Source organism: Dermacentor albipictus, chromosome 1, assembly GCF_038994185.2.
Source record: "Dermacentor albipictus isolate Rhodes 1998 colony chromosome 1, USDA_Dalb.pri_finalv2, whole genome shotgun sequence".
Lineage (NCBI taxonomy): Eukaryota > Metazoa > Arthropoda > Arachnida > Ixodida > Ixodidae > Dermacentor > Dermacentor albipictus.
The window spans coordinates 332,614,637-332,640,391 of NC_091821.1; the positions used below are offsets into that span (position 1 = coordinate 332,614,637).

Sequence of the window (25,755 nt, forward strand, 5' to 3'; positions counted from 1 at the left end):
CCGACGCAGCTCGAAAGCGCAATCGGACGATATGATGATATCTCAAGCGGAGACTTTCCAGGTTTCATAATGGGGATCAAGCGGCTCGATTTCCATTCTTTAGGAAAGGCGCCGTTCTGCCAAGACTCATTGTAGTAGTTGAGCAGCTCATCACGTGCGTCATGTCCAAGGTGGCAAGATGGCAGCATACGTGATGCCATCAGGTCCTGGTAACGAAGAACGCCTGCAGGTCGCCAACGCAGCATCGAGCTCTTCGAGTGAAAATAGCACATTTATTTCTGGTACACGTGCCTCAGGGATCTCATTCAATGCTGAGGCAGTAATGATGGCCACGGACCCAGCAACCCGTGCACAGAACTCTTCAGCCACCTGAAGTTCCGAGCGGAGTTGGTAGAGGGCCAGAGCAGCGAAGGGCTTCCTTTGATGCGGAGATGAGCGAGGACCCCTAACCATTCTCCATATGTGCGAGAGCGATTTTCGGGGATCAATCGACTGATAGTTTTCCATCGCTTATCTTCCAATTTAACCATGCGATGCTGGACTTTCTTTTGTATGCGTCGTGAAGCCCCCAGTTCCAAGACGGACTTCGTGCGCCGATACTTCCTCTCCGCCTGTCGGCGTGCCGCACGCAGCCTCTCCAGTTCCATGTCCAAGTCTGTTCGTCTTGCTGACCTTGTGAGTGAGCAGATGGATGTTTTCAATGCCTCTGCGATTGCTTGTTCGATAGTGTGTGAAAGGCCTTCCCGACATGTGTCATCCATATCCTTCTTAAACTTTGACCAAGCAACTGTACGCAAGACAGTAGAGGAGCGTTGCTCAACTCCTCTAATCTTTATGTATGTTGGAATATGGTCGCTTTCATGCGTTTCGATGTCTGTAAAACATTGGACGCTCGAGGCAAACCGCCGTGACGCCAAAGTTAAGTCCAAGCAGCTACTATAGGTCGTGCCTCACAGAAATGTAGGGCTGCCGTCATTCACACAGCTCAAATCATGGTCGGCAGCAAAGGAGGCAAGGCTCTTAAATTTGGAGTCAATTTTAGTGCTTCCCCATAGCTGGTGATGCGCGTTGAAGTCACCTGTGATAACTCAGGGGCCATTGTTCATAAGTAATATTTTCCTAATCGTTCGCCGTCAAAGTGAGCCGCTGGGGATATGTAGGCTCCAATTAGTGTAAATGACATATTCTTCTTTTGGACATTTAGGCAGACATATTGGTTGTCGTCATGAGGCTCTATCGCTTTAGCTACATATGTTAAGTCCGTGTGGATGTAGATGATCACTTTCGTGCTCGCACCGCATGTGGACGAGACGAAAGATTCATAACCAGACAGTCTGAGTGGAGTTGATGTATTCGGTTCGCAAATGACCAGTATGGGGAAGCGATTTGTAAATATGAATTGGCGAAAGTCTGATATACGGGTCCTTAGACCCCTGGCATTCCACTGAAAGATCGACGCACTTTTAAGTTCAGGGTGGAAGGGGACTATTGGTGGAACCATGATGCTTAAACGATGCTAGCAAGCACTGGATTTAGTGCATCCAGTATTTGCAGAGCGCTTCGAGCTGCTGGTGTTTGCAGCTTGTTCAGTATAATGCGCATTGTATTAATTAGCGATTGCAGCATATCAGCCACCTGCCTGTCTTGGTCGCACATATCGCCGGCAGTAGGCGTCGGGCGTTAATTGTCCAGCGAAAGTTTGCTGGGATTCTATTGGTGAATGTTGTCGTTTCGGTAGAGCCGGCCAAGATTCGGCAGATGTGGTCTTCTCAGTGGACTTGCTCTTCGCGGTCCTTTCCACATTGTCTGGCCTAGGCGGTGGAGGAGGAGGTGGTGTTGTAGGAAGTGGCATGCGCCTTCCTTGAGGAGCCGTCCTTGAGGAGCGCCGGCGACGTGAACGTCGCTTCCTGATTTTATCGGCGGCTTCGCGATGAGATGAATGATCTCTCGCCATCTCTTTCAAGATGGCCATTTCCTTCTTAATATGTGGACATTTCTTGGATGAAGCTTCATGTGATCCTCCGCAGTTTGAACACTTCATTACAGTCGCGCCACATTTATCTGCAGCGTGGGGCTCTCCGCAGCGGGGGCACGCTGCTTGATTTTCGTAGACGCTGTTCACGTGTCCCAGTTTCATGCATTTGCGGCACTGAAGAGGTTTTGCAATGAAAGGCCGCACTGCATGTCTGAAGTGTCCCACCTTAACATGCGAGGGTATATATTTACCCTTTAGTGCTATTTCCACGGAGCGTGAAAGCCTAGCCGCTTAATATCAATGATTACCTCATCATCGGCTGGCTTGATAAGAATCGGCAAATCATTGTTAAGGATGGCGACGTCTTCGTCGTAGATAACGCCGGTGACTACGTCAGATCCCAGAAGGATGTAAGAGCGCACCTGAATGCCATCGAGGTCCGTTACGCTGCGTAGAGTGGTAAAAGCAGCCGCATGCTGGACATCAACCGCCAGTAGATTTTTTCGGGTGTTCACTCGAATGTCCGATATTTCATTTGGCACCAGGGCTTCCAGTAACATCGACACAGATGGCCTGTTAAGTAGCTTCGTGTTGACGGTGGGAAGCAAGGGCACAAATATGATGGTATTGGCGTCCGGCCTTTGCGTGTGTCTTACTGTTTGCGTGCTTGACGATGAGGGCGTCCTGGTGTTTCTTCTCTTCGCTCTGCGGCTCTGCACAAGCTGGAAGTCGTCATCGGAAGGGTCCTCACTGCTGAGAGAGTAGACATGGGTGTCCTCGCTGTCGGTGTCGCTATGCTGACCGATCCGCTTCCCGGAGGCGGCCGCCGCTGACGCCGCCGTCGCCGGCAGACGTGCGGGGTCGTCCACTTGCATCACGACCGAGCAGGGAGCGAGGACCAGTGGATGAACTTAGGTTTTCACAGAAATAAACCACAGCTAGAAAGAACAGCGCTGTATCAAAAGACACTTCGTCGTCGTCCAAACGGTAGTTCTTGTGGTAAGGCTGCCATGACACAGTTAAATAAAAACAGACTGCGTGATGCTGTGATAATTACTCTCCTTCATTTGTTTCCATAAATATTTTTCTTTCGTTCAAGAAATTTGATATCCCTCGTAGTTTCCGACCGTGTAGGCCTAGCTCTAACATAACGGAAAGGACATGTATGTGACTTACTGTCGAATGCTCTCTGAATGTCTAAGAATACTGCTATTGTCACATTTCCACACATTCGTTCATATTCGACGCATGTGACAATGCATAATACTGCATCCATTGTACACCGATTTTGTCGAAAACCGGTCATGTAGTTGGAAAACACATTTGTGTGTTCACACTACCATTGCAGTCGACTGTCTACCATCTTCTCCATTAGTTTGCAAAAAAAGCTTGTGAGACTTACGGGTCCGTATGGAGTCAAGAAAAAGGGTAGTCTTTCCTAGTTTTAGTACTGGAATTACCCGAGCGAATTTCCATGCATCTGGAAGAGTCTCTCTTATCCAGATATCATTAAATATCTCCAAAAGAGCTATTTCTCCTGCTGGATCAAGGTTTTTTAACACATAAGTAACACCGTCTGCGCCTGCAGTGGTCTTTGTACGGCAGGACGTAAGAGCACATTTCGATTCCTCTAAACTATACTCACAGTCAAGTTGACGGTGTTGTGACATGAAAGACGCAGGAACCTTCTGCTCTGCTAGTGTTCTGGAACTTGTAAAGTGTAGGCAAGTAAACGAAATTCCTGGTCTGGATAGAAGTTGACAGAATTCGTCAGCGACAGATGTTTCCGGTATGCTTCGAGCTACGCCAAGGGCTCGGAAAAGATGGCTATCGGTAAATAGACCACTAAAAGATCAGACAACTGACCATATTCTGGGAGCTGGAGTGAAAGGAGACAACAATGCACAGTATTCTCGCCTCTTCTCGTACCTAATTTTTGTAAGCGTCTGCGCGATGTTGACTGAACTTTCTGTGCCATCTTGTAGTCATCCAGTTTTCCGCGGCGGCGGTAAGCACGTTCTGCGCGTCTTCTAATTGCTCTCAGACATTCATGTCCTCTGTAAACTGCAGCGTATTCATTTGAAACAATGACTTGCTTTGTGCAGATCTTGTAAGATTCTCACAATATATTCACAAAACTTTGAAAGCTCGGATTTTCGCCCAATGAGTTACTTAAATGGTGACGAAAACTTTGCCAATTAGTATATCTTGAGTAGCACCGGGTCCCCTCCCTCCGTATGATGCGATGTTTTACCTGGATCGGAAAATGATCACTACCGTGCGTTTCTATGTTCGTTGACCATTCAACGCCATCAAGAAGGTCTTGTGAGCACAGCGTAACATCTATACAGCTTGAGTAACCAAACTCCCGGAAGAACGTTGGAGAGCTGTCATTTAACACAATAAGGTTACTTTGTTTCTGCGGCATACTCTATAATGCTTCCACGGGAATCGTTATACTCACTGCCCCAGATGACGTTATGTGCGTTGAAGTCCCCGCAAACCAGCACATGTGAGTTGCGATACCAAACACATTCACCGAGCTGTCTACTGATATTTGGCTAGCACATTGTAGATAAAGATTGATCACTGTGATGCTTGTATTTCTAAAATATATCTTGCATGCTACGAACTCCGGTATATTTAAATCGCTCGACTGTATTAAATAGGACGGCAGGTCCTTTCTCACGCATAACATCGCTCTGCTACTTCCAGCAATGCGCGATGATTTATATACAACGTAGTTTGAAAGACGCAAGTTATCTCGTACGCTTGCCTCCTGTATACGTAACACAGGAAAGTTATGTTGAGCTATTTCTCTAAGTTTGCTTCTTTCACCGCCTTTTGTTTTGCTTTGTTGTTGTAGTTTTATTTTTGTTTTTGTTTTTTTAATTAGCGGGGTCGGCCATCACATTCACGGGGCGCCCTACGCTCATTTTCTGGTACGTCACTCAATGAACTCAGTTCCGCTGGTCACACTGTTGTGACGAGATCATAATCTGTATCAGTTTTTTTTTTGGAACGTGGGATGAACGCATATCACGCGCCTTAATTAACTGCGCTGCCACTCGTATAAAGCTCATATTTTTAATCGACCGTGTTTTGCCCTTGCCCAGAGGAGCGGTCCTTTGTTATTTTATTTTCACGTGCCCATTATAACACGACCGAGTGCTAAACGAGCAAAAAGTAACGTTCGCGTATCTAAGTAACAAAAAAAAATGCTGTTGTGAAACGCGTTCGGATGGAAGACACGCCCTTATGACGGCAACTTCCTGTACACCCTCCGTTTTTTGACAAGGGCGATGTGCGGAAACGAGCCTTTTATTATTAATGCCCGTCGATACGTCATTATAACGTTGTTAATTGCTTGCGCGTGCCCGTGCCATGACATTCATTTCTGAGTCACACAACGTGACTGAAGGAGCACAAATGTGCAGCGAAGCGAAGCACAGACAGACAGACAGACAGACAGACAGACAGACAGACAGACAGACAGACAGACAGACAGACAGACAGACAGACAGACAGACAGACGGACGGACGGACGGACGGACGGACGGACGGACGGACGGACGGACGGACAGACAGACAGACAGACAGACAGACAGACAGACAGACAGACAGACAGACAGACAGACAGACAGACAGACAGACGGACGGACGGACGGACGGACGGACGGACGGAAGGACGGACGGACAGGCTGAGAAAAGACAGTGATGTTATTAATTCCCCAAGAAGGCGTTTAATACAGTGCCAGTCACACAACGCATTTGGGACGTATACTTTCGAAGCAGCGGCAACGAATGTACAGTCGGCGTCACCCTTATGTAGAGCGCGGGAACGGCGGCTGCCAGGGCGCCATGGAGCCAGCAGCGACGTCTAACGGTAGTTGCTGGGCCTAAACGTGCCTAGCAGCTACCGTTAGACGTCGCTGGCTGCCTTAGGAGCGCCCTGGCGGCTGCCGTACCCGTGCTCTACACAAGAGTGACGCCGACTGTACTCATTACGGACCATACGCAGGCCGAGAGGCGCTCTTCGTGGTTGCTGCATGTGGCAGCCACGCACAAAACGTTCCGGCCATTATTTGGGCGAGGGTACAACGACCTGTATGTTTGAAATAGACGCTGCTAGATAATATAATATATAACATATAATATAACATATAATATATTAGGCGTTACGCTGGGCGCGGCGCCATTATGTAGCTTGCCATACAGAATGTATCGAGTAGCCATAGCACGCCACGTAGCTGGTTCGGGTGAGTGAGTGAGTGAGTGAGTGAGTGAGTGAGTGAGTGAGTGAGTGAGTGAGTGAGTGAGTGAGTGAGTGAGTGAGTGAGTGAGTGAGTGAGTGAGTGAGTGAGTGAGTGAGTGAGTGAGTGAGTGATATTACCATCACAAATGAAACGAGCAGCGTTAAGTAACTGCCTAATATGCGGCAATTGTACCGCAGTTTTTATGTGGGCAAAAAAGTCTCCCCATTTTGCTTAAAACTTTTTTCGTATTCATTGCGTCGTGAGCCCTCGGACTCAGTTCAATACATAGTCTAACGACACACGACCAACATAGATGGCTCTTTTTCTTTAGTGCAGTGCGGTTCCTCGGCCAATACACTCAGCGAATTAGCTAATAGGGCAAACATTGAGCTTTAATTGCCGCAGGCTGTGGCTGTAGAGCTCTGCTAAAGTAAAGTGCGCCGCTTCGCGTATATGCTGGCTGGTGTGTACGTATTTCGCCGCCTGAACGGGCTACCCATCCAGACATTATGCAAATCACTCACACACATTTTTCACACACTAATTCGCAATTCTTAAGGTCAAATGTCTGCAATGTAGTATTGCTCACAAAAAAAAAGGGGGGGGGGACTTTAACAATGCCATGTTCTTTTAGGGCCGACATGGAACATTCGACTTCCGCTCCCCGAGCACATTTGGCGTCTATTTATTTCCTAATGCGGCGACAGCGCGCGAGCGTGCGCGTTTGCATCCACGTGAACACCCGCATGTGTACAGCCGCATCTATTCCACTCTATACGCCTGCACGTGTACGCGTACGCACGCGTGACGCGCGTATGCACTCACGTGCTACGCGTGGGCATGCTACACATATACACCGAGTTGGCTTTTCCGGCTGAATCACTCTGACGCCGGTGCGTAAATGCGCAATCTATGCACATAATTTCGCACGCTTTGCTCAAGTCGACTCACACTATATACGTAGCCGAAGAGCGAGGTCCTTGCTGCGGCGACCCTGACATTTACCGCCTGGCGCCAGCCACCACAGCGCTTGTAAAAAAGCTCACGAGCCGTGTCAAAAGAAAAAAAATTATATATGCATATAGCATAAACATATTAGAAAACCGCCGTTGCGCAAACATAGTGCGCTTGCAAGTCGCAGCATGCATTTTCTTAGCGGGAAGGGACAAAAGCGCAAAGGCGGATGATGCCCAGTCGCACAAGCCGCACAAATGAGCTCGGTTAATTTAGGTAAGTGCGGTGCCCTCGTGAGACTCAGTTTACTGCGTGCGGTGGCAATCCGAAATTTTTCGTGGAATGTCAGACAGCGATGATAAGCGTTTGTTTACGTATATTCACACCGGTAACAACGCGCACGTCTAGTCACGCATCTCACTGCACGCATGGGGCGAATCCCTGGTTACCATTATAACTTTGTTAAGCAGGGTAAGGGGTGCAAATAATTTCTGAACTGTGTATCCGGCTGCAACAGAACCTATTTCGTCCATTTGTCAGCCGTTATTAAAAGTCAGATGAAGCGTCAGTCTTGCACGTTCGAGATGCAGGAATTCAACTGCACGAAAGCCGCATAATCTTAAAGAATGCGGACAGTGTCAGTACACGCTTCAGAAGCTTGGACGATATTGGGCCACACAAAGTATGCACGAGTCGAGATTTGAACCTGGGACCTCTTACTTTGCAGCATAAGGCCATAGCCAATGCGCCGTTCTGGTGGGTAGGCTGGCAAGTGAAGAAGCTGTGCAGCCCACCGACAGCCCGTACTGCCCTAGAAATAGCCCTCAGTGCTAGGAGACCACGAGGACGTTAGACGACCACCTGTCTCTCCGATGCAGTAGGGAGCCAGCTGGGTGCACGAGTTGGAGCCGGCAAGCATGCAGATTACGCGGGTTTTCGGCAGCGCCACCGACTAAAGTGTTTCGGCCCAGGAGACCGGGAATGGCGCGTCACCTGGTTGCGGCGCTATACCGCGGATGTGTACCGCAGGGCGCCACGACGACACGATGGGGGCGCGCCGGGCGGGCGTGACATTTGCCGGTTGCGATGGCGGCCTTGGGCGAGAGAGAGGCTGCGGCGCGGCGGTGGCGCCCTTGGATTCTGCAGCCGCCGCGTCGTGCAGCGTCGTCCCTTGAACTGCGACGAAGTTGCGCCGGGTGGCAACGCTGTCGTCGCGCGGTCACGCCCGCCTGGTTTCCCGCAGCGCCAGGAAGCGGCCCATCACTTACGTTACCTCGCGAGGAACGGCGGTCGCGTGGGCGCGCACAAACACAAACACACGGGCGCGAGCGCGGTTCTACGCAGCGCGCCTACAGTACGCGCGTAGAGTGATGGCGCGATTAGGAGAGAATTACGGCCGCCCGTCCTAAGCGTTAAGTGGCGGCCGTATACGCGCCACGGCTGCAGCAGAGAAGCGAAGCACTGGAACGAACCAGCATTCGCTTTAAAAGAGAGCGCAGTACCAAAATTTTGCTGTCGAGATTTTTGCACCGGCTCGCTAGAGTTTCCCTCGCGATAAAACTAAAGCGGCTACGTAAACTGCTGCGTTAAACCAGGCGGGGAAGGGTTTAAACGAGAATGCACGAGTCTTGCGGACGCGGACGGCTTGGCGGCTTTGAGAGGAAGTTGCATGCTTGCGACGTTCGCTTACGTTATACCGTCCGCTTACTTTCGCGCTTAACAACTTCGTTCTCCGCTCGCTGCCTACTTTCGCAGTAATTCAGCCTTAGTGTAGTTTGTGTTCTGCGCCTGTGAAGTGTAGCTTTCTGTTTCCTACACAGCATAGCAGCCACTTTTACTTGAACTTCTGCTTTCCAGTTTCATACACGCATATTTTCCTCGCGACAATAGAGAACGTTGCTCTAAAAGATAGTAAGTACAACAAAATGTGCCTTCTTGGCAGCAGTATCCGCGCACGCTTCCACCTGCTACGGGATACGACCAGTGCAGGGACGTCCCCCCTTCCTTGGTTGCCTTTTCACTTATGTTGTTCACAGAGGAAATAAATCTTTAAGGACTCTGCTCGGGTGGTCCGAGTCCAAATCCTGCTGCTGGTGAAATCGTGCGGAGAAGGCGTTCGTTGGCTACGGTATACAGCAATGCTGCGCTGGCACCGCAAACTATGCAAAGGGCTACAGAAGAGCGCACGCGCCGAAGGCAGCCTGCCACGAGCCTGTGCCGATGGCGCCGCGCTTAGGCGTTATCTAGAGAGCATTCGGTTCTCTCGCCGCCCCTTCTCTCCCCCCCCCCCACCAAAAAAAGAAATAAAAGACATAAATTAATAAAATAAGCGTAAGCGCGCTCCTGCTCGTTCATGCACGCCCACTCGCACAACGATGCACGCTCGTATGAAAACAAAGTGGCGCTTCGCACCACTCGCCTCGGACGCGTAATTAATGTCTCTCCGTCCGCGGGACCACAGGACGGAGTTCGGTGCGCCCAGCACCTCAGAGTGGCACGCGCTCCCACGCTGAGGTGCCTCGGGCATTCCCTTCGCTCGAAGACGGTGCGCGCGCCCGGCCGCGTTTTTTGTCAAAGCCTCGCGCGCGGAGGAGAAATTCACGCCGCCGAGACGAACAGTATGCGCAGCAGCCGAGCAAGGGGGGGCAAGGGAAGTTGACCGCGCCTGGCGAACCCTTTTAAAACATCGTCCCCGTTGCTCCGAACCGCGCTGCGGGTTTGTGGAGGTCCTCGTAATAGCTCTTCTGTGCACGTTGACGGAAATTGCGACAGCGCGAGTTGTTGACTGAGCGTGCGGAGCTCGAGCTCCCGCATCCGTATAGTTGCGGCTTTGAGGGAGGCCATGGCAATCAGTGCGGATAGACTTTACGCGCTCTTAGCGCAGCCACACGATTCAAGCAGCCGCTAGAGCTAAAGGGCGCACTTGCTGCGTCTGGCGACTTTGCGTGTTCTTGGAGCTTTGCCAACTTGCGCGGTGACTTTCTCAGACTTTCTCCTCTGCCTTTTCCTGCGAAGTCGAACGACAAGTTACGATTATAATCGGTTGGATGCGACGCGTTCATGGCCAACGTCAGCCACGGTACATCATGTAGGGGTACGCGTTGCCAAGGCCAGCGCAAGTGAACGGACAAAAGGATCACCGTCCGTGCGAGCCTAAAGTGGTTGAACGATGGACCAGTCTCTCATTAAGCAGATAGAGAGATAGAGAGAGAGAAAGAGGAAAGCAGAGTTGTGAACAGGGTGCACCTTCAACCAGACAACGAGAAGTCTATGCGAGGCGAAACTTTGTCGAAATGATTGATTAAGTGCTGCACAGATATATCGGCGAAGAGTAATTCGTTTAGTTTCGTCCTATGCAACGTGCAGTCTTATGCAATCTACACGTTTGTTCAACACAAGGGGCACAATATTAATCATATGAAATTTTTCTGTCTATTAACTATACCACTCACAAGCTATGCCGAAATGCAAACACCAAACCAGGTGCATGCGTGCTGTCAGACGCCTACACAGCGATGTCACGAGGACGAAGGTGTTGTATATGATGCTTGTCGAGGAAATAATGGCGACGACAGGTGCATGGACAGTGAATTACGACACATGTACAGCTACATATACAGATTCTGTACCTCTTGTGTCACAGCTAAGGGCACATACACATTCTGGCAAGTAGGCCAACAGTAGGCACTCACACAGTGACACTTAACGAATGGCTAAATCAAAGAGTATCAATTAATTTAAAGAATTTGTTGAATGTAATGAGCTATTCTAGTACGACGTCAGTGTGCAGTAGGGATATCTGTGAGCCTACGTTATATATTCCGGTTATATGTACGATTTTAAAATTCTTATTTATTCAGTACTGCCAGCCGCCATTTGGCATCCAAGGCAGGAGCGGTACAGTCCCTTTGGTGGGCATCAAGATGCCGCAAAGCAAGCATGATGGCTAACACTAATACAAAAGCGAACACTGCATTCATAAAAGAGAAAAGCAATCACTTTGGTGGATGTCGCGATGCAGCAAGGCAAACATAATAGCAACCACTGATACAAAAACGAACACTGCATTAATAAAAGTCAAAAAGCACAGAAATGAACATAGGCATACTAAGTTTACAGCGAAGACATGAGAGCAGATAGGAAATATTTTTGATTTGTCATGCTCACTACGTCATGCGCGCGCCCATTCCATTCAGATGTCGTTTTAGGGAAAAAAAGAAAACTGGTAAGCTTTCGTTCGGCACCATGGAACTACGATTGTCGAGTTATCTTTGCTGCGTGTTGGGCGTGCTGTGTTGTATTTCATGTAGGCCACAAAATTCATTTTTGTTTCATTATTTACGATACTATGCAGCATATTTAAGCGGTGCAACCTGCGGCGGGATTGAAAAGTTTGAACTTCTGATCGCCTCAGTAGGTTAGTGACGGAAACGTGTGTTCTGTATGCGTTGAAAATAAATCGAACAGCTTTCTTTTGCATTCCCTCGATACGGTTTATGTCTACTTGGGTTCAAGAATCCCGAACGACGTCAGCATATTCCAGCATTAGGCGTATTAGTGTTGTGTAGGCTGTTAGCTTCGTTTTACTTATGCAGTGCCTCAGACTATTTCTTTATAGCCAAAGCCTGTTGGACGCCTTCGAGACTATTTGCCCGATATTTGAGCTCCAAGTTGGGCTACTGTCGTATACGACTCCCAAGTATTATTTATTATTAACCCCAAGTATTATTTGTTTGGTTAACATGCAGCACAGGAGGTGTACTTATTGGCACTGCTTTATCGGCCAGCATACAGGGCTTATACAGGCTTTCTTGCTGGTACTTTCATTCCATGCACATATAACTTTCGCATATGTACCCACAAATATATACGCCAAGATACCGACCGACCCAGCCGTGCCAGCAGCAGCAATAGCGGCAACAACGCATAAATGTACCTGCTATATGAGCCTTATATAATAAATTTTGCATATCTATGGTCGGTGAGAACCTAATGATTACAAACAAGCTCCACCCACAAAAAACCCAGTGTCCCTATCCTTCACCTACGAAAGAATGCCTTGGCCACCAGGAGCCCACTCCTGGTGGCCAAGGCATTATATACAAGGCAAATTATATACAACCAATAATGTTCGCTTATTTGCCTAGCGCTAAGCGGTTCTAAGTGTTTAAAACAGCTGTTTCCTCCGTACAGATCTGTCTTTCTGTCACTGGTTTCAAGATGAAATATGAACGTCTAGGCAAATTTTACGGGGGTTCCTGATATCGCTGTTCAGCTAAAGGTAACATTTCAGCTTGGCACAACTACTTTTATTTTCCAATATGCCTAGCATTTACATTAGCAGAGCAAAGTCGTTAAGCTGCGAGCCAACTCCAGCTGGTGCGACTCTCTTTCAGAGGTGGAGAGCAGGTTGGGGGGGGGGGGGGCGGGGGGGGGCATTCTGTAAGTGTCCACCTGATTCAGTTCTGATTGGCTGGGCTGGGGTACGCGTTCAGACAGGCACGTTCAGCCAATGAGCGCTTCAGCAACAGACAAAATGACCATATCCGCTAGGTGGACACTTATACAATAGTCCCCTAGGTGCTCTGCGTTTTTTTGCTAGGAGTTTGTAATTCTGAGGTTGTCACCGACTATATCCGCGAGAAGCCCGCGAATACACGCAAAGTGCAAAGGAGCTTTTCATGTTATTTTCCAATTTGCTCATTAACACTTTTCATCTAATTATAGGATTTGAGAAGTTGGTTAGTTAATTAAGACTAATTATCTAACTGGCGGAATACCAAAAATAATCTGAGCTTGTGCAAGCGAAGGCAAACATTACCGTGGTTCTGTCCAGCTACGTGGCATTTGCACATTTGTAAATCTTGGTGCGTGATAGTTGGGACACCTCTTCTATATATATATATATATATATATATATATATATATATATATATATATATATATATATATATATATATATATATATATATATATATATATATATATATATATATACCCTGACCCTGACCCTGACGAAGATCGGTCCACCGATCGAAACTGTCGAAATTAAATACTTGTTCTGTTTACCTTGTAGCACCACTCAAGTTCTATATATATATATATATATATATGTGTGTGTGTGTGTGTGTGTGTGTGTGTGTGTGTGTGTGGTTATATACATATGTTTTAAAGGTTGCTTGTGGTTCAATTCTGGTTTATGAGCCGGTCTACTCTAAGTGACGGCCACTTCCTGTAAAAAAAAAATTGAAATGCAAAATCGACTAATTCACAGAAATTCACTAATTATTTATTAAACTAATTACATTTTGACCCATATTGCATTTTACAAATTCTTTCGGTGGACTTCGCAAGGCGGATCCACTTGGAACGAATTCTCAGGACGACACCAGTTTCGCGATATAAATTCCCGAACTTCGCGGAGAAATGCATTGGCGTTTCAGTTACTTGTGTGCTTCGGTGCATGAAACGACGTTTTCTTAAGAAGTTAATAATCTGGTTAATAGCAACCATTCTCTAGCAAACCAAGCCTGCTTCGCATTACGTAAGCATCAGCTGGAGTGGAGTCTGCTTATTTGAATACGTCGCCACTCTTATCAGTGGTTAGACAGCTGTGTGTGCGTATGCAGTTATTCCTGTGTGTCACTGTGCAAGTGGTGGTGTACGGAACGCCAACTGGGATTACAATTGGGCTTTCGTTCTTTTCTGCTCTCATTCTTCGCGGGGAAACGCATAAATATCCAACAGTGACGTGCGCCGAGAGCCCAGTCTTTCGACAGTATCGGGAACTTGAACGCCACAGAAAAGCTTTATATTGTTTTCCAGGAAGCAGGACAATCAACATCTGAACTACAAGGGTCTTAAAAACGAGAGAAAAAAAATTGAACAAAAGAAAGAGGAGCAGGGACACCAGCCAGCAGCTCCTAGATGTCAGGCCTGTGCACTCTGCTCCATGACATCATGCTGCATATACTTGGACCGAAATTTCCATTGCCAAGCCTGCGTGACGAAAGCGGTGACGTCAAAGTCAGTGCGGATTACTCAGGAGCGTCCCCATTAGATTCTATGGCAGTCCGACAAGGTAGCATGACATCATGGATCGAAGTGCACCGGCCTTGTGCTATCTAGGAGGCGTTGCCCCAGCTCAACGTCGGCACGAGGTCGCTCAGAAAGCGGCGCGGCGGTATAGCATATAAATACCGCGGGGTATAATTGTATCAAAAAACGTCTAAATTTTTACTGAAACAATTGACAGCGCCAAACGGCACGAACTACACATGAAAGATACATGGACAAGCGCTGTTTTAGCGATCTGCAGTTCGTGCCGCTTCGCGCGGTCAATAGTTTCAGTTTCAGGACCAACGTGCCCAACGTGGCGTCCTTTCGAGGCAAATTTTTACGCCTGCCGGCGTTACTCGGCCACTGCTCGCGCAGCTGGCGCTCGCTCGTCAATCCCTGCGCTCCTATTTCCAGCGCGAGGAGCCCCGTAGCCTGGATATAGCGACCGCCGAGCAGGGCGCTGGTTCCACTTCCGCGCATCGTTGCAGCTGACGTAAACAGCGGGTTCGACGACGTTGCGAGCCCGTGTGTACCCAAGATGCCCTCGAACGTGAAACAGCGACCCCCCCCCCCCCCCTCGAGTTTTACGTTAAGCACTTTCACAATCGGGCTCTGCCTTCATTTTTAAAGCGAAGCTTTGTTTGCCTTTTGTCTCAACTTTCCAGGCGCTGCTGGTTTGATGGTCTTGGGCGCGTGCCGCCGGGTTTCTCGCAACACCACCAGATGGCGCGTTGCTGGGTTATAGTGGAGATACAGGGCCAAGAAATGCCTCGGGTAACAGAATATAAATACCTTGGTATATGGATAAACGAAGGCAATAGATGTATGGAAACACAGGAAAAAAACATAACAGTTAAGGGGAAGAGAAACTCAGCCACGATGATACAATAGGTACGATAGGGATACAGTAGGTACGAGGTCCTCCGAGGTATGTGGTAAAGTGTAATGGTTCCAGGACTAACTTTTGGAAATGCGGTTGTTTGCTTTAAATTAGCGGTACAATCAGGACTCGACGGGAACCAAAGGTCAGTGGGTCGCATCGCATCCGGCGCTCACGGGAAGACTACGAATGAAGCTGTGCAAGGGGATATGGGCTGGACTAGTTTTGAAGTGAGGGAAGCTCGCAGTAAAATTGAATATGAAGAACAGCTGAGGAATATGGAAGAAAGTAAATGGCCTGGGAGAGTGTTCAGGTATCTGTACAGGAAAAACATTGATTCACAGTGGAGGAAAAGAACTAGGACGCTTACCAGCAAATATGCGGCCTGTAGGGTGGGCAACACAGCAACAAAGAAGGTCAAGCGGACAGTCAGAGAGGCTGAAATAATCTCATGGGTGGCGGCAATGCAAAAGAAACCTGCCATGAGTAACTACTTAAGAGAAAAAAAAAAACGAAATCAGGAAAGAAACCATTTATGATAACTCAGAGGGAAGCTCATTACTTTTCGAAGCGAGATCGGGATGCCTTAGTACACGCACCTATAAAGCGAGATATAAGAAGGAAGAAGAAGCATGTGCTTGCTGCGGTAAAGCTATGGAAACAACGGAGCATGTTTTATTAGAATGTGAAGAAGTCTACCCAGCGGTCGATTTGAGGCACCACTGGCCTCCTTGAAGCCCTTGGGTTCAGCGGGAGCAGCGGTAAAGCAAACATGTCCGCAATAGGGGATCAGAAAATTTGGGAGTGGTAGTTAATAGTGTTTTTTTGTTCTTTTTTCATTGTTTAACCTAGGTAGGACATTAGGCAGTATAATAGCTAGAGCTTGGTGGCGCAACCCACCGCCCCGTTCCAAAGGGGACGCTCACAACATCCATCCATCCATCCATCCATCCATCCATCCATCCATCCATCCATCCATCCATCCATCCATCCATCCATCCATCCATCCATCCATCCATCCATCAATAATAATAATAATAATAATAATAATAATAATAATAATAATAATAATAATAATAATAATAATAATAATAATAATAATAATAATAATAATAATAATAATAATAATAATAATAATAATAATAATATGTGCGACATGGACCACAGAATAGTGTACACAAGAGCACGGGTGTACACTATCTGGGATTGCGCTGATTAAACATGTTTGTTGCTACCGATTAACCTTTAGGACTACAGTCGGGTAGACAATTTTTCCCTGTCATAAATTCGCACAGTATTGTCAAACAAAATAATGGCCTACTAGTTTTGTCAGTCGAGGCGCGGGCCCTGTTCGTAACCGTGTGGTTAGAGAAGACGTAGACCTCTTGATCGTGCTGTCGTGGTTACCACGGCGAGACAGCCGTTTAAAGCAAAGCGAAAAAGAAAACATCACCTTTACACCTTCCTTCTTGCGCAAACTATATCGCACAAAAGTATAACGACCCTCTGCTTCTTGTTATTATTATTATATTATTTTCTTGCTGCATTTACTTGTGCTCGAGTCATGAGTTCATAGGAGTCACTGCTTCGCATTTAAGACGTATTTATGAATGAATGAATGAATTATATTTGATCCATTGACAGAAGACGAGCGGCAGGAGGCGAAAAAAACAAACAAAAAACGACACAATAGTTCCGATGTGTCTGAGCCCCATCAGTATGGTGTCATGCATTTACCTCAATTTCTCGGTTACTGCAGCTCTGTTCGCGACTATATTGATGCCTTAGACGTTCTAGAGCATTGCTTTATCACTTTAACTTGACTTCATAGTAATCTTTAGTGTAGCATTAAAGGTAACATGTGCTGTAGAACTCGCGTGAGCTCGCCCAACGACGTGCACTACTGGTTTCTGAAGCTCGATAGGGCAGAGTCGTTCCTTGTCATCTGTCGGTGGCAACCTGTACACAATACACACGCCTAGTGTACATACGCGCACATTCTAAATATGTTTATCTTCAAGAGAGAGAGAGAGAGAGACGAAACATAATAAAAGAAAACACAATAAAAAAGGAACGAGCTTCACCAGAAAAAAGTCTGGTTTAAAATTAAAAGAAAAAGCGATTTAAAGGGAGAAAAATATCAGTGAAGATATGGAAATCGGTGCGCAAAATTCTGAGGCGGTACGTGTCAGTCTATTTCAAAGGCCGGTAAACTGCAGGAAGCGAACTGGGTGCCTTTAGCGCATCCGTCCGTTGTGATCACTGTCCCGCTATATCTTGTGTTAACAGTGGCCGGTTGTCCAGCGTCTCTAGCATGGTACACAGCACCTACCTCCGCGCGTTATCGTGGGTGTATGCATAGAACGTGCGCGATCGTTCCATGATACCTACAACAAGTGTCACGGAGAGTTCTGTCGGTTCATTGAATAAGAAAAGAATATGACTGGGTAAAGCAGAAACCAAGTCACAGGTGGTACAACAAAGTATCTCCAACATATATTCAACATATCTGAAATAACATGGCTAACAATGGCACGGAGCAGCAGTCGCTGCGCTCGCGTGCTCCTTTCGCGATGTACTCCGCAAATGTTCGGTTGCCAGAAACTTGAGCGACCGGCGCCTGGCAACATTCACTTTATTTTTCTGAAAAGGCTGTTTGTGTTCGGTCGTTGCCAAACCTTTCTTTCTGCTTTACTTCCTTTTTCCTTAGCTACAACTCCCCTTTTCTATTCCCTCCTTCCTAAAGAGTAGGCAAGCTTTGTGCCACTCTCGGTAGCAGTTGCCGGCCTGCTCCTTCGCTATTTCCCTCTCTGAGCATTGCATGTGTGTTTTCGTACGTAATAATAGTAATTGCCAAACTACAAGAAAAAAAAGACAGCTAGAGGAAAGAATGAAGGAGCAAGTATACACAGAGAGGGAGAGATCGGGAGAAAGAGGAAGACAGGAGGAATAAATAGATAAGCAAAATACGTCGTAGCAAGACTAGCGTGGAAAACGGCGTACATTCTGCAGTAGATGGTTTTCAAAAGGACGAATCGCGCTTCGCACATCCGACGCCGCTTTTAATGGAACTCTGGCGGTCTACTCTGAGCAAGAGGAAAATGGCCATTGTCTGCCTCGTGTCATCATTCTATAGCACGGTCTTCAGGAAAGGAATCACTCCTCAGCGGAAAGCAAACAATAACATTGCGTTTTATTATATCTCTCTCGCTCAATGATTGTTCGCACGGCTTATAAAAGAAAAAAGAATAGAAATCTTGATCGAAGTTTTATTTGCGGAGAGGAGCATCGACGATTGTTCAGACAGGAAAGCAAGTAAAAGAAATGCTGTACACAGTGCCAATGGGCATTCGAAACGTAAATAGTATATTTTTAAAAGCATTCTGCAGGGTTCGGTTCAGCGGCTGTTGTGGTTAACTATTTTTTCGGCGTCATTCTTCCGTCTCCTTCTCTTCGTTTTCTTCCTCAGTTCTGCTCTTAGCGCCGGCGACAGGCATGATAAGAGGGTTGATGGGGTAATGTGCCCGACTCGGTTCCAGACACGTCCACCCTTCGCCCCAACGCCGCCCGACCACCGAGCGTTTGCTTCCCCACAGTGCACCACAGCGTACGTCGCGGCGTGTTGTGTTGATCGAACGACGACAGTCTTTCGGGGAGGCTATAAATCCTGTTATAGTTTGCGCTCAACCAAACGCGTGCCCCTCCGCTTCTTCCTTTTTTCGCGTTTTTCTTCCTCTAATCGTTCTGTGGCGCTGGACGCCGGTCTACAATCTGTCTCCCGGCTGTATTCGCCTGTTCCTTCTTCCATCGCATTCCCATCGCTTTGCTCCTTCAAACACTCTTTCTCAATCTGTCAGCTTTCCCAACGCCCCACTCCCTTTCATGCTTCACGTTTTCAGTCTCCTACCACTCACTATTCGCAGATCGCCTTCAATTCAACCGGTTAACGGTCGTTGGCCAGGCCTAACCATAACTGATCCCGCCTCTGTGCCAGTCTTCCTGCCGTGCTCTCCCGCGTTCATTGCCGCTAGCGTGTGGTCGTGTTTTCCATCACCTTTCTAGTTTTAGTCTTTCGGAACGGGTTGCTGAGGGGTCGCATTAGCTTTCTCAGACTTGCACAGATTGACGTGGCTGCACCTATTTCTTTCTTTCTTTCTTTCTTTCTTTCTTTCTTTCTTTCTTTCTTTCTTTCTTTCTTTCTTTCTTTCTTTCTTTCTTTCTTTCTTTCTTTCTTTCTGTCGTTCGTTCGTTCTTTCTTTCTTTCTTTCTTTCCTTCTTTCTTTCTTTCTTTCTTTCTTTGGTGTTCTGGTTGTCAGCCTTCTCAGTCGCCTCCTCGCTTTTACCCTCCGGCTACTCGCGATAATTTTCTTTCGCCTTCCCCGCTGGCTCTCTTGTATCGGTGCGCCGTAAGCGGAGCGCGGTCCTCTGCCTCCCTCCTCTCCATCTTCGGGCCTCTCAGTTTGGTTTCCGAGGGCACTTCAGCCGCCGCGGCTTCTCTGCGTCACGCTGGAGACAGATGGCTTTCATTAGGGCTCTGCCGCTCCAGCCTTTCCGGCCGGCCTGTTGCTCGTCGCGAGCCGGGCATGTGCCGCCCTTGAACGAAGCGTGCCGCATGCAAGCTACGCATTGCGCGCGAGCCAGCGGACGACCGGCAGCGGGAGCTGCGCGATCTATCTTTTCCACCCAAGAACAAGCAGCAACTGCAGCGTTCGGTGGCTGGAGAAAAGAGGCAGCCCGCGCGCGTCGCTTTCAAGTACGGAAGCGGCTTGACACACAGCGGTCTCCGAACGCCGCTTTCGCTCGATGCCCGCGGCGCGAGTGATTTAATGGCCAGGAAGCGGGCACGTTTCCCAAAACCGACCCGCTGTAAATTATGCTCGACGACGATTTGCGCCGAGCGCGCAACCGGGCTGAGAGGCGAAGGAAGATGATGAGCGAACCGCGCCTCTCGTCGCGACGCCGTTCGCGGCGACGAACGCTGATAAGGGCGCGCGCTTTCTGACGGGGCTGGCTGCGCGCGGACGCTGTAGCGTCGCGCGCTGTGAAGCGTCTCGTCGCGCCGTTGTGCGCCGTTACTCTTTGAGCTGAAGTAGCTCAGCTTATAGTGTAAACAAGGGGAGGTGAGAGCGAAAACGATTGGAGACGAAGCGTTTTCGACATTTCCGCCGCTCTGCGCTCGTGTCTCCTGTTTACATATTCACGCGTGCAAAATTTTTTGAGCAGGGGGTGTGACGCGCTTGTCGGAGAAAGGAAGAAGGAAATGCTGGTTTCTGTGTGAACTCCACCGAATCCTTCACAATGGTTGTGTGTCACAGCTCTTGAAGTCGTCGCCATCATCATGAACCGGACACATAGGAAGATAGAGAAACTGTTTCTTAGAAAGTGGCACTTAAAGAAAAAGAAAAGATAGAGGTTTGCTGGTGGTGTTTTGTGTTTTAGTACGCTGCGGCATGAATTCTTCTTTACCAATCGCGAACAGCTCCAATTTTTTGTAGGAAGGCTAAGCATGCTCTGCAAGTTTTTCCAGAAAATACGGGTGCGATGCACGCTTAGTTATAAGCGAGCATCCAGACGTACTTAAGTTAGATTATTCCGCATGCGCGGTGATTTCGGAAACCTTGTTGCCCGGATGTATAAATGTTTGCTCGGCATATGCCCTTCGTTTTATTTTTCTTTTGCTTATCTTTTCTCTTCCGTTTCCTCCTGCTACTGATCTCAGTGCGCGAAAGCGGGACCATGTCCTCTTCGGATTCTTATCCCGTTTGTCAGAAATAAATCCCTTCTTGTCGTGACCCAGAGAGAAGCAACCTTCAAGGCCCTTATCGCACTGTCCTCCTTGGTCGATGCACTATGTCTCTGCGATGTTTGCAGAGAGCTGCTTGAAACATAAATTATTGCATTTATGGGAGAGCCCGAACAACGCACCGGATATACACAAGTGGGCAAACAAGACGGATGAGCGTTTGTGCGGCATGTTGTGTTTTATTTTCTGCGCGCCGAAGCCTTTGTAGATGAATTGCCGCCGGCTGTTTCCGCGAAACGCGTGAAAAATACGCCACTGCAGAGTGGCTGGATTGCGCAAGGCAACCGCTGTGTGCGGGCCACATATCTCCGCCATTTGTGCGGAGTTGTTGACGTATAAACGTGCCGGTGGGTATGCGAGAATATTCTCAAACCGAAAATGCGCTCGGTGTTTATGCGTTGCCGGCGGCCGGAATGTGCGGGTGGCATGGTTGAGCGAAGGCGCAGCTGAAGAATGAACAACGCATATGCGGTGCTTCTTTTGATTGATGGTGGTATCAAAATGTTTTCTGTACAAACGCAACTGCAACTTCGTACGCTCGATTCCAGCTTGCCTCTAACATATGGAATATGGAACTTCGCGTTTTGTTGGATCAGTCCTATAGCCCCCACGTATCTGGAGTGTGTGCGTCCGCCCTTGCACACACCCAATCGTTTTGCCCAACTAAAAGAACCTGGGCAACAATAAGCAGGAATAGTAAGATGAATATTCGGTACATGCTATATGGACAGCAATGCCAATGTATTTGTGAGCGCGCACGGAAGACCAAACATTCACGGGGTTCAAGATTGCACGAGATTCCAGACAGAATTTGTCCGGAATTAAACAGGATAGGGTGGCGCTTAGCTACAGTGTTGGGCTGCTAAGCACGAGGTCGCGGGATCGAATCCCGGCCACGGCGGCCGCATTTCGATGGGGGCGAAACGCGAAAACAGCCATGTACTTAGATTTAGATACACGTTAAAGAACCCCAGGTGGTCTAAATTTCCGGAGTCCGTCACTGCGGCGTGCATCATAATCAGATCGTGGTTTTGGCGCGCAAAACCCCATAATTTAATAGTGTGGCGCTTGCAATGATTAGATGCACTTTGCCCGAACATAAGGAAACGCACTTGTCAGACAGATTTGTGGTCATTTTGGGAGGCCACAAGACTGATATTTTCCATGCGCCGCTTATCTAGCTGTTGGAATCCAAAGAGCGCTATAGTGAGGCCCTGTGTAATCATGTGCCCAAGAATCATTCGAATCAGCCTGCGCGATCATCAAGCTGTTTTGCTCGGAAGCATGCACTGCCGTACCTACTCGAGTTGGTTTCACGGATACTCATCACATGCAGAAACAAACTTACACTAAGCGAGAACGCGTATGCGTACAAAGCTTTATTTATTCTGTTTTCTTTCTTGCTTGCTTTCATCGCAGCCGACGCGGGTTTCAGGCTACAAGCTTCAGTTTTTGTCCAGAGTTTCGCTACCACTCCGTGAGTGATCAGGTCTGTCGCCGCGCTATTTCGCAGGTGCTCTGGAACATCATTGGAGCCCGAATGCTGAGGAGACAGGGAGTCACGGTCCTCTGTCCCACTCGAGCTTTGTGGCGTTAACTATCCCAACGTTCCAGGGCCGCCCAAGCACGCGGCCCGACGAGACACGGTCGCCTCATTTTAACCTGTACAACTATCTCGGAAGCTAAATTCAACAGCCTACGTGCGCTAGTCAGGTTTTGGGATTCGCAGAGAATTGGTGTTCAGAAAGCTTAATCAGTGTGCTACACAGTATTTCCTGCAAATTAACGGTTTGAAGCCTCGAGGATAGAAATCTTTCCGCCTGCGATGCCAGTGACAACTGAGGCACCTGCTAGCTCGTGAATGCAACTGTAGCGTGGCAACAGCTTCAAGCCTTGTTTTGACCTTGCGAAACTCACCGTAACGCCCAGATGCCGTGCCTCATGCATGCGCTTGCCGTGCGCGTGTGTTGTCGCACCTCCTGGCACTCTCACATTTTGCAAGAGACAGATTGCGTCCCGGCACGCCACTTACGTACCGACGTCAGCACGCGCTCTGCTAAACTTGCGTGCCAGATTTTCAAGCCCGGCCTGACGTCACAACTTTAGGCGCCCGCTCAGCGTCGCCACTCTTCAGGACCCCCTTCTGCCCGTTCGCTTTCGTGCGCCAGTAATGAAACGCTGCAAAGAAGCAGTGTTGCGCCAGTTGTGTTAGTTTTGCAGCCCCGTCGTGATGGAGCTCGTTCGATAAGTCTGCGCAATACGGACAGACGGAGCTATTGGCGCGTACTAACACGCATACGCAAAGCAAACACAGATGAATAAAAGCAACTGGGCCCGCATTCACAAAGCGTATCTTACGATGGAGCGTTTTCTCATTGGCCGACGTTTGGGCGCCTGCCGGTCAGGAAAGTGATCGAAGCGGTAACGAGACGATCACTGTCTACGTTCACATGAACCCCATGAAGTCCTGCCGAGTGGGCTTTTTGGACCGAAATTCGGCCGCCAGTTTTACGCAAACGCTATATACTGGTTCGGTCTGAGCGATGGTCAAGACGAGTTCTTTCAATACGCCTGCAAGGACTCCATGGGTTGACCAGCCCAACCCGCGTGACAGGATGTATGTAAACGCATTGTAGTCAGAGTATGACTACAAGCGCTGCTGCGTGTGACTGCTATTGATTCGGATTTTGAGTCGATCCGGCTCGCCTCATTTCGTTTAGTTAGTGAATTATATATATTTATCCCCTCTGCAAGCAAGTGGCAATGTTTCCATACGGAACGAACGTCGTAAATTATTAAGAGCCTTCTTCTTCTTTTTCTTCTTCTTTCTTCTTCTTCTTCATGAGTCTTTGGCACTGCTTACAGCAAAGAGAAGCAATACGGAGTCACACACACATAATTCACCTGCATTTCACACTCCGTTGACAAAAGATTCTGCCCAAAGAGTCAGTGAAGTCTGCAGGTGTTTTTCAGGGTCAAAAAAGCGCGCAAGCCAATTTGAAGCGAGGTGAACATACATCAATATGTTCATTCTCTACGCATAGGCTATCCACACCATTAGAAATAATGATTAGTTGGCTATTGACTTCTTATTAACAAATATAGTAAGCATTGTCTTGCGCATATATTTAAATATATTCTCCCTACATGGTGCACACAGTGCATGGTGTCCACAGTGAAAATTAAAGAAAATGGCGAAATGGAATAATGCGGCTGAGGTATAGCCGCCGCTGGCGCTTCGAATGCACTTGTGCTCCTGTTGTCAGCATTTGCAGAAATAAAGCCGAAGTATGAATTAAAAGCCGCGTACGTCCGCGCCGAGCCAGCAATGATGCCGTAAGCTTTTAGCCACAATAAGAGAGAGAACGAGGAAATGCAGGGAGGTTAACCAGAGGCGAGTTTCCAGTTTGCTACCCTGCACGGGGTTTTAGGATATAGGGGTTGGAAAGAGGGCAAACAGACAGAGAGAGAGAGCGAAAACAGGAACACGAACAGGTAACAGAAAAGGCGTTCCAATCACAGGCATTCACAGAGGCCGGTCTATCTCAAGAAGCGCAGTAGCGCTTGCGCTGGTTTCTAATGCGATGTTAAGTCGCATCGATCTTGTAAAATTCTTTCTTCCAGCAGAGGCTGGTCGTCCACCTGATTCAGCACGACAGAAAGCGATTGTCTCTGCACACTGTATACGGCAGGCACTGGCAAAGAACATGCCGAATCGTATCCCCGTCGCCGCAATCGCCACATGCTGCGGTGTCGGCCATGCCTATGCGGAAGCCCTAGGCATTGATAAACAGGACGTCCAACCATAGCCTACACAAAAGAGGCGCGTCTCTTCGGGGAAATCTTGGTGGAATTCGGAAGCTTGAGTTTGGATCCAGGGTGTATAAACGGGCGTGCATAAAATGTAGTTGACTCCACGCTGATGTAGTGCATCGGCGTGCAAGTAGGCGGAGCATCCCTGCAGCCTCTGTCTTGGACAACAGCATTGACAGGGGGTCGTCTCCTACACAAGCAGAACAAGAAGCTTGACCGGCACGTTCATGGCCGGTGACACCACAGTGACTTTGTAGACATGCACTGAAAGATTATTTCATGTCCGTTCTCTTTCAGGTGGTGTATGGCTTCTGTGATTTCGAATACCAATATAGAGTAGCAAACCGGAGACTAATATGTGGTTAAGCTCCCTGCCTTTCCTCTTCATCTCTCTCTCTCTCTCTCTCTCTCTCTCTCGAATATCAACCGTTCATGCGGGCCGCGCTGTAAGTCTTCGGCAGGACGGAGTCATCGGGGTATATGTGGGTGTAATACCGGTACTTCTAATTCAACAGGAGTAAGGTAAGGTGTTTAAGAGCTGGATACGACATATCTGCTGTTTTTCCCCGGACGATAGGTATTGTCATGTTGACCTTTGCCTGGATGGAGCACGAAGGAGGAGTCCAAGGTCTCTTGTCAGATGTGAAGCTAGGTGGTATAACCTCACGATGTGCGGAATACCACCGTGCATTCGGCAGAACGAGGTACGTGGTGTCACCGCAGGTATAGAGAGGCTATAGACGGTGGCAAGGAGTCCGGGCAAGGTGTTTTACGTGCGCTCCTGTAGTCCTTCAACTGCGATTTGAGTCTTGTTGAGGTGGTCTCTGACGGTTGCAATAGTTTCCCTGTTGACGCACTTCGAGGAAGACCTAGAGAAATCCGGAGCCAGAATAAGATTTTAAGTGCGAAGGATGGGGCAACTGAAAAGCAACCTCAAATGATGTCGGTAACGGAACTCTGGTAATCACACTTTAGGGGGATGAGGGGCTTCGGCATCGCCGGGAGAGGAGAGGTT

The 25,755-nt window shown here is 48.3% G+C and overlaps 1 protein-coding gene across 1 annotated transcript in view; it reads left to right on the top strand.

Annotated features, from left to right (window-relative positions):
• Positions 1-25,755, top strand: part of LOC135910253 (phosrestin-2-like) — a 314,202-nt gene that overhangs the window by 50,767 nt on the left and 237,680 nt on the right. The gene's annotated exons all lie outside the window — the stretch shown is intronic.